This window comes from Cherax quadricarinatus, chromosome 56 (genome assembly GCF_038502225.1).
Source record: "Cherax quadricarinatus isolate ZL_2023a chromosome 56, ASM3850222v1, whole genome shotgun sequence".
Classification (NCBI taxonomy): Eukaryota; Metazoa; Arthropoda; class Malacostraca; order Decapoda; family Parastacidae; genus Cherax; species Cherax quadricarinatus.
In genome coordinates, this window is record NC_091347.1 from 9,927,447 (window position 1) to 9,937,446 (window position 10,000).

A 10,000-nucleotide genomic window follows, 5' to 3' on the forward strand; every position below is an offset into this window, starting at 1 on the left:
CCACGCACCACACCTGCCTGCCCTCTCCACCCACCACACCTGCCTTCCCTCTCCACCCACCACACCTGCCTGCCCTCTCCACCCACCACACCTGCCCTCCCTCTCCACCCACCACACCTGCCTACCCTCTCCACCCACCACACCTTCCTACCCGATCCACCCACCACACCTGCTACCCTCTCCACCCACCACACCTGCCTACCCTCTCCACCCACCACACCTGCCTTCCCTCTCCACCCACCACACCTGCCTACACTCTCCACCCACCACACCTGCCTTCCCTCTCCACCCACCACACCTGCCTTCCCTATCCACCCACCACACCTGCCTACCCTCTCCACCCACTATACCTGCCTGCCCTCTCCACCCACCACACCTGCCTACCCTCTCCACGCACCACACCTGCCTGCCCTCTCCACCCACCACACCTGCCTTCCCTCTCCACCCACCACACCTGCCTGCCCTCTCCACCCACCACACCTGCCGTCCCTCTCCCCCCACCACACCTGCCTACCCTCTCCACCCACCACACCTACCTACCCTCTCCACCCACCACACCTGCTACCCTCTCCACCCACCACACCTGCCTACCCTCTCCACCCACCACACCTGCCTTCCCTCTCCACCCACCACACCTGCCTTCCCTCTCCACCCACCACACCTGCCTTCCCTCTCCACCCATCACACCTGCCTTCCCTCTCCACCCACCACACCTGCCCTCTCACTCCACCCACCACAACGTCCTACCCTCTCCACCCACCACACCTGCCTTCCCTCTCCACCCACCACACCTGCCTTCCCTCTCCACCCACCACACCTGCCTTCCCTCTCCACCCATCACACCTGCCTTCCCTCTCCACCCACCACACCTGCCCTCTCACTCCACCCACCACAACGTCCTACCCTCTCCACCCACGACACCTGCCTTCCCTCTCCACCCACCACACCTGCTTACCCTCTCCACCCACCACACCTGCCTTCCCTCTCCACCCACCACACCTGCTTACCCTCTCCACCCACCACACCTGCCTTCCCTCTCCACCCACCACACCTGTCATCCGTCTCCACCCACCACACCTGCCATCCTTCTCCACCCACCACACCTGCCAACCTTCTCCACCCACCACACCTGCCAACCTTCTCCACCCACCACACCTGCCAACCTTCTCCACCCACCACACCTGCCAACCTTCTCCACCCACCACACCTGCCAACCTTCTCCACCCACCACACCTGCCAACCTTCTCCACCCACCACACCTGCCAACCTTCTCCACCCACCACACCTGCCTACCCTCACCACCCACCACACCTGCCTTCCCTCTCCACCCACCACACTTGCATACCCTCTCCACCCACCACACCTGCCTACCCTCTCCACCCACGACACCTGCCTTCCCTCTCCACCCACCACACCTGCCTTCCCTCTCCACCCATCACACCTGCCTTCCCTCTCCACCCACCACACCTGCCCTCTCACTCCACCCACCACAACGTCCTACCCTCTCCACCCACCACACCTGCCTTCCCTCTCCACCCACCACACCTGCCTTCCCTCTCCACCCACCACACCTGCCTTCCCTCTCCACCCATCACACCTGCCTTCCCTCTCCACCCACCACACCTGCCCTCTCACTCCACCCACCACAACGTCCTACCCTCTCCACCCACGACACCTGCCTTCCCTCTCCACCCACCACACCTGCTTACCCTCTCCACCCACCACACCTGCCTTCCCTCTCCACCCACCACACCTGCTTACCCTCTCCACCCACCACACCTGCCTTCCCTCTCCACCCACCACACCTGTCTACCCTCTCCACCCACCACACCTGCCTTCCCTCTCCACCCACCACACCTGCCTACCTTCTCCACCCACCACACCTGCCTGCCCTCTCCACCCACCACACCTGCCTACCTTCTCCACCCACCACACCTACCTACCCTCTCCACCCACCACACCTGCCTTCCCTCTCCACCCACCACACCTGCCAACCTTCTCCACCCACCACACCTGCCTGCCCTCTCCACCCACCACACCTGCCTACCCTCTCCACCCACCACACCTGCCTTCCCTCTCCACCCACCACACTTGCCTACCCTCTCCACCCACCACACCTGTCTACCCTCTCCACCCACCACACCTGCCTTCCCTCTCCACCCACCACACTTGCCTACCCTCTCCACCCACCACACCTGCCTGCCCTCTCCACCCACCACACCTGCCTACCCTCTCCACCCACCACACCTGCCTGCCCTCTCCACCCACCACACCTGCCTGCCCTCTCCACCCACCACACTTGCCTACCCTCTCCACCCACCACACCTGCCTGCCCTCTCCACCCACCACACCTGCCTACCCTCTCCACCCACCACACCTGCCTTCCCTCTCCACCCACCACACTTGCCTACCCTCTCCACCCACCACACCTGCCTGCCCTCTCCACCCACCACACCTGCCTACCCTCTCCACCCACCACACCTGCCTTCCCTCTCCACCCACCACACTTGCCTACCCTCTCCACCCACCACACCTGCCTGCCCTCTCCACCCACCACACCTGCCTACCCTCTCCACCCACCACACCTGCCTTCCCTCTCCACCCACCACACTTGCCTACCCTCTCCACCCACCACACCTGCCTGCCCTCTCCACCCACCACACCTGCCTTCCCTCTCCACCCACCACACCTGCCTTCCCTCTCCACCCACCACACTTGCCTACCCTCTCCACCCACCACACCTGCCTTCCCTCTCCACCCACCACACCTGCCTACCTTCTCCACCCACCACACCTGCCTTCCCTCTCCACCCACCACACCTGCCTGCCCTCTCCACCCACCACACCTGCCTACCTTCTCCACCCACCACACCTGCCTGCCCTCTCCACCTCCCTCCTCCTTCAACCCACGACCCTCCACCATCCCACACCTTATCCCTGGATCAATATCCCTCTCATTCCACCAAAAAAATCAGCCCTACTCTATTTCCTCGTATCAAGAACTCACACATTCTTTCTCTTTCCCCACCCTCAACCACCTGCTATGTCTTCATCCACCCCACCCTCAAACCCCACCCTCAACCACCCCTACGCTCAACCCCCACCCTCAGCCACCCCCACTCTCAAACACCTTAACCCTCAACCCCCCGCCCTCAACCCCCACCCTCAACTCCCACCCTCAACCCCCCACCCTCGACCCTCACCCTAACCCCCACCCACAACCACCCCACCCTTAACCCCCCACCCTCAACCCACCGACAGGTCTTCCTACTCATTCTATCATAAATTTTATTAAGAAGACGTATTCCTCACTGGCCGATAATGACCCTTATATCGTATGATCTTAAAAGTGATTATTAGTAAATGGTGACCCAAATATTTTTTCACGCGTTTCTTCTTGTTAAAAAAGATAATCCAGTGGAGACTTATTATCACCCTTATATCATATGTATTTAAGGTTAATTTTCTCTTTCGTCACATATTTGATCTTCTAATATATATTTTGACTACATATTTTAGGAGACTTTCTTTTCTTCATTGATAATCAGTTCAGAGATGTAAATTACAACGTAGGGAATGTAAAAAATGCAAATTAGAAATTTACAAAGACTTACAATACGAAGGTAAACACATTCGAAGATAACTTACAAAGAAATGTTTAGGTAATATCAAAGTATTTATCCACACTGGAATATTACAAACTATTCTAAAAAAAAAAATACCTTGACTTTGATTATTGTAAATGCAGCACTATCAATTTTTTTTGGGGTAATTGTGATCTAATTCATGTCTGAGTAAATAACGCATTATATACCTCTGTAATGTTGAGGTACAGTCCCTGGACCCATTATATACCTCTGTATTGTTGAGGTACAGTTCCTGGACCCATTATATACCTCTAATGTTGAGGTACTGTCCCTGGACCCATTATATACTTCTGTAATGTTGAGGTACAGTCCCTGGACCCATTATATACCTCTATAATGTTGAGGTACAGTCCCTGAACCCATTATATACCTCTGTAATGTTGAGGTACAGTCACTGGACCCATTATATACCTCTATAATGTTGAGGTACAGTCCCTGAACCCATTATATACCTCTGTAATGTTGAGGTACAGTCACTGAACCCATTATATATCTCTGTAATGTTGAGGTACAGTCCCTGGACCCATTATATACCTCTGTAATGTTGAGGTACAGTCCCTGGACCCATTATATACCTCTGTAATGTTGAGGTACAGTCCCTGGACCCATTATATACCTCTGTAATGTTGAGGTACAGTCCCTGGACCCATTATATACCTCTGTAGTGTTGAGGTACAGTCCCTGGACCCATTATATACCTCTGTAATGTTGAGGTACAGTCCCTGGACCCATTATATACCTCTGTAGTGTTGAGGTACAGTCCCTGGACCCATTATATACCTCTGTAATCTTTTGACTACTGCCTACAGGATGGGTATGATGCGCATAATGAAGACATTAAACCAACTCACTAACATATATGATCAAAAACAAAGTTACTTTTCTCTCTAAAGTTTGAATAACAGAGTGATTGTATCCTCATGATCTAGTTATTCACAATAACGTTTGTCATGATTGATGGCAACTTTGTTCTTAATCTTAACGATATATAGTTCTCCTCTCACATTACTAATATATTTACAGTCAAATGTTTGTGTATCTGTAGTAAATATTCTTGTAACTTTCAGGGCTAAACAATGGCATCAAATGGGAAGAAATTTTCATGGCTTTACCAGTGTTTAATACCCAAAAGTCACTCACCTGTGTAAAAGTATTCAGATTATGACCACCCGTCACCCACCCACCACATACCCACACATCCCACACCCACCTTCACCAGCCCACATATCAGGTCTCTGTTAACTCCACTATTTCCACTTACCTTTTTGTGGGTTTCCCAGATAAAATATCTTTAATTTCTTCTTTCACTTCTGATATGTATAGTAGTAAAAATGAGACATAGTAAATTAAAAAAAAGTTAATAAAACACTAATATTCTTTTTATTCCGTACCAATAATGCAAAGATAATCGAAAATCCTAAATTCTACATTCACTATTACTCTATTTTCCATAGAAATTTTATTCTAGTTCTTTATTTTAATGAATAAAAGTCATTGTACAACCGGAGAGAATTATTCCTTACTAGTTTTATTCATATATATATTTTTTTAATATTTATAACACAGATGTGTACATGACAAACACTGTTAGGTTATCCTCTGTAAATATTCCTGTATTAACTATATTCAGCGAATTGAAAACACAGAAGTCATAGATAAGTTGATAGATTCTTTGTGCACATTTCTTCAAACTTTGAGATAAGTCACTAGAGGTGAAATTAATGTACTAAGTGGAGAAATCTATTTTTCCAAAAGTCAGTCTTAGACCTTACCTCCGGCCTACCTGCCTCTCTGACCACCACAATAATGAGTCGAGCACAAAGAAACCTGCCACCACAAAAAATCTGACCACCTCTCAATCACCTGTCACTTCCACTTTCTCCCCACATGTCTTCTTTCCACCTCCAGCCTCCCCAGCTCCATCTCTCCCCGCTCATCTCTCACTGCCCTCATACGATGCTCCTAGGGAAAAGATACCTGGTAAGAATTTAACACAGTCACCTTCTGGACAATACAACACTATCGAAGTGGAATGTTATCTATTGTTTGAGGTAAATTACTGGCAAAAAGCTCCACCTTTGGTGGAATTTCATGGAAAGTATAATAGCTGAAGCCACCAATGGAAGTACATTGCTCAACCCTTGGTAGAAATGTAGTTTACAAACTTATCAGAAGTATCTTCATAAGATTATGGAAGATACTAATATATTTATCCTTATGGCTTTGCATCACCTTTGTATTTTTCCTGTCTACAAACAAGTTTACGAAATTTAAAGCTTAGAGACACTTTATAATAATACTTTCATAGAAGATCCATAAAGTCAAAGCTTACAACTACTTTATTCGATAAATCTTACAGATATTCTATTCCTAAGACATAAACATCTTCTGGGATATTCCTTCGACTCCTCTGATCTCTCCCACAAAGAGATGTGTGAAAGTTAAGACATATGAAACATCTGGATATCTTTATTGTAGACGTTTCTCCATTCAGTGGCTTTATCAGTAGATTCTAGGACATAATTAGAAGACAGTAGAACTATATACAAAAGATGAGGTAATCAGTCCCTCAGCCTTGGAGTTAGTGTTCACAGCATCGTGGTGGAGGAGAATCTGGAGCAAAGACAAGAAAACTAGTGGTTATATAGGCGTCAGTGGATCAGGACGGGCAGCAGACGAGGGCAGTCACTGGTAGGCGGGATTCCCAAGTGGAAGTAGGTCCTTCCCAAAGGGATGGGTTAGTTGTAGCAGCCGTGAAGAAGGTCTTGTAGATGTCCTCTGAACCAAGATTCCATGATGTTGCAGTGTCTGACAGTCTTCTTGCCTTTGCTCCAGATTCTCCTCCACCACGATGCTGTGAACACTAACTCCAAGGCTGAGGGACTGATTACCTCATCTTTTGTATATAGTTCTACTGTCTTCCAATTATGTCCTAGAATCTGTACTGACAAAGCCACTGGATGGCGAAACGTCTACAATAAAGATATCCAGATGTTGCACATGTGTTTTAACTTTCATATTGTCGGTATTTTATATCTTTCTTGCACAAAGAGATGTGTGCTGCTGCTGCTGCTGCTGCTGCTACTGCTGCTGCTGCTGCTGCTGCTGCTGCTGCTGCTGCTGCTGCTGCTGCTGCTGCTGCTGCTGCTGCTATTGCTGCCTCTGACACACTTTCGTCTAAAGAACATCTCTGGACCTGTTCGATCATTCTTCAACGCACAGATCATTTTTTCTACCTGATTCACAAATATTCTTGTCAGACAAAGAAGAAGAAATTAATTAAACTTATATCATGACAAATATGCGAGCTTGGAAGTGTTATATTTTATGGGAACTCGTTAGTTCTTACTAAAATTTACAAGTATCTTCTAATTTTGTTTTAGTTTGAAAAAAATGTGAACCCTAAGATTCATATTTTGCTCTAACGAGATTTCAACGCACCAAAGTACCTATCCAGACTTATCATTTATTTCGATGTTTTCTCAATAGTGATCCATTTAGCCTCAAATTGCTCCATCCATCTTAATAGAACCTAATTTACCTTTACATTAGGGTCAAAATCCTTAATTAACTGATTAATGTTTGTGGAAAGCGTTGGAGAAATTAATTTCCATCGCATCTTCTTCTGAATGAATTATCCTACTTATATTTGTATTGTCTACGAATTTGCTCATATCACTTGTTGTTCCCTCGTCAAAGTCATTAATGTATATTATTAACAACAACAGGCCTAAAACTTACCCCTGTGGGACGCCACTAGTGCCTGATCCCCACTCAGATTTTACTCCATTTATGCAGACTCTCTGCATCGTGTTGGTCAGCTATGCCTCGATCCATGGCAGAATTTTCCCCTCAGTACTATGAACTGCCACTATCTTTAACAGTCTGTTGTGTGATACTCTATGGAAAGCTTAACTAAAATCCAGATGAATATCATATTCTTTATCATGATCAACAGCCTAAAATGCTGTTAATCATTAATTAAGCAGGAACGGCAGCTCGTGAATCCATGCTGAGTATCAAGATGGCTTCTTATAATATCAGCTGTAATTGACTTTAGCGATTTGCCTACAAGTGAGGTCAGGGTTATTGGGCGATATTGACTTGTCCCTTGCTGTACGATAGGAATTACATTAGCCATCTTCCACATCTCGTACATTACACCTGTTTGAAGAGATATATAAAAAGGTTAGTTAATGTTCCACTTTACACTCTTTAAGTCTCCTTGAGAAAATTTCATCAGGGCCAGGGAATTTATTTTGCTTTAATTGGTCAATATGTTGGATTACCATATCCCTATCTGGAGTCTACCTGGAGGATGCTGAGGGGGGATCAACACCCCCCGCAGCCCAGTCCTTGGCCAGACCTCCTGGTGAATTATGGCCTGATCAACCAAGCTAATACGACTGGCAGCACGTAGTCCAACGTCCGAACCACAGCTCGCCGGACTGCGTACTGACTTTAGGTATCTGTTCAGCTCCCACCTTGAAGGCAACCAGGAGTCTATTGGTAATTACCTTTATGCCTGGTGGGAGGCTGTTGAATAGTCTTGGGTTCCGGACACTTATTGTGTTTTCTCTAATGGCGCCCCCTACTTTTAAATTTGGGGTATATTGCACCGTCTGCCCAGTCTTTTGCTTTTATAGGAAGTGATTTTTGTGTGCATATTTGGGACCAGTCCTACTAGGAGTTTCCAGGTGTAGATTATGATATATCTCCCTTGCCTGTGCTCCAGTGAGTACAGGTCAAGTGACTTCAAGAGTTCCTAGTAATTAAGGTGTTTGTTGGAACTTATATGTGCAGTAAGATTCTCTGTACATTCTCTCGATCTGCGATTTCAACTGTCTTGAATGAAGCAGGTAGTGTAGAGCAGTATTCCAGCCTAGAGAGAGCAAATTATTTAAACAGAATCATCATTGCAAGGCATCCCTTGTTTTGAAGGTTCTCATTATCCATCCATGTGACTGTAACACTGTTGTGAGTCATGAAGGTGAAACACTTCCAAGTCCTTCACACTACTTTTTCGCTCTATTGTGTGACTGGAGTTTGTAGTATACTCAGACGTAACTATTATTTCCTCCAGGCTTCCATAACGGAGTAGTTGAAATTCGTCTTCAATGAACATCATATTGTTTTCCGTTACCCATTGGAAATCTTGGTTTATATCTGCTTCGAGGTTTATCGTGTCTTCAGAGAATGACAGTCACATGCAGATTCTAGTATCGTCTCTGTGTCTGATATGAGGATGTGGAACAGGATGGGGGTGAGTACTGTGCCTTGTAGAACAGAGCTTTTCACTGTGGAAGCCTCCGACTTAACTCTGATTATCATTACTCTGTGTTCGATTGGTTATGAAATTAAACATCCATCTGCCCACTTTGCCAGTTATTCCTTGAGCAAGCGTTTTGTGCGCTAGTACATCATGATCGCACTTGTCAAAAGCTTATGCAAAATCTGTGTATACTACACAGAGGACCAGTCAATAGGATGAATATGATCTCTAACATGACAGAAAGGAGACTTATTTGTGTGGGCAAACCTAACACTTCCACTGTTCTTTTTCTTGTCCTTAGACTGACCCCTACTTCTGCATCCTCCACGTCGTCCCTTTCCATTCCTCTACTATTGCTACTACCTTTACTACTGCCTCCCTTCACCCTTCACTCCCTTTTCTCTCTCTTTTGTGGCGCTAAACCACTCTCCCTAATTTTTACTACCGCTATTTATTCTACTACTACTACTTCCACTAACTACCTTGCCACTTGCACTATTTCCTCTTCTCCCTCTCTCGTTCCCGTCCTTGTCCTGCTCCCATGTATATACTGGCTATCTCGCTCTTTTTTGTTAGTGTGATTTTGTAAATGGTCCAAGTTGGACCGGAACGTAGTCGTAAGCTCCTCCTGTGTGCGGGTTATTTGTGTAATGTTCTGGTCACTGTATTGTGCCTTTTTGTACTTTTAGAAGATACTAATATCAGTGAGAATGAAATAGCGAAACAGTAACCGGTTAAATGGTGAAAAAATTGTTGGAACAGAAATTTCACGTGAAGAGAAATGGAAAGAGTAAGCAACAACATGATCATCTGCTCATCCAAAGACGTTATTATACCCAAACATGGAAAGACTTACCTATTTTAGGTAAGTGTAATTCTGATTAACCTCTTAATTATCTTGAATTTATACTTAATCAGTAAGGGTAAGCATCAATTTTGGCGGTGGGAGAGTCCTTTGTATAAGTGGAGACTTAATTGTGTTTGATCATGTCACAGAGACGAGTGTGTAGCTGTATGAAAAAAATATGGGGAGATTCCGTGATTTTGTTATCTGTGAAAAAGTGGAAAAACGCTTAGTTGCC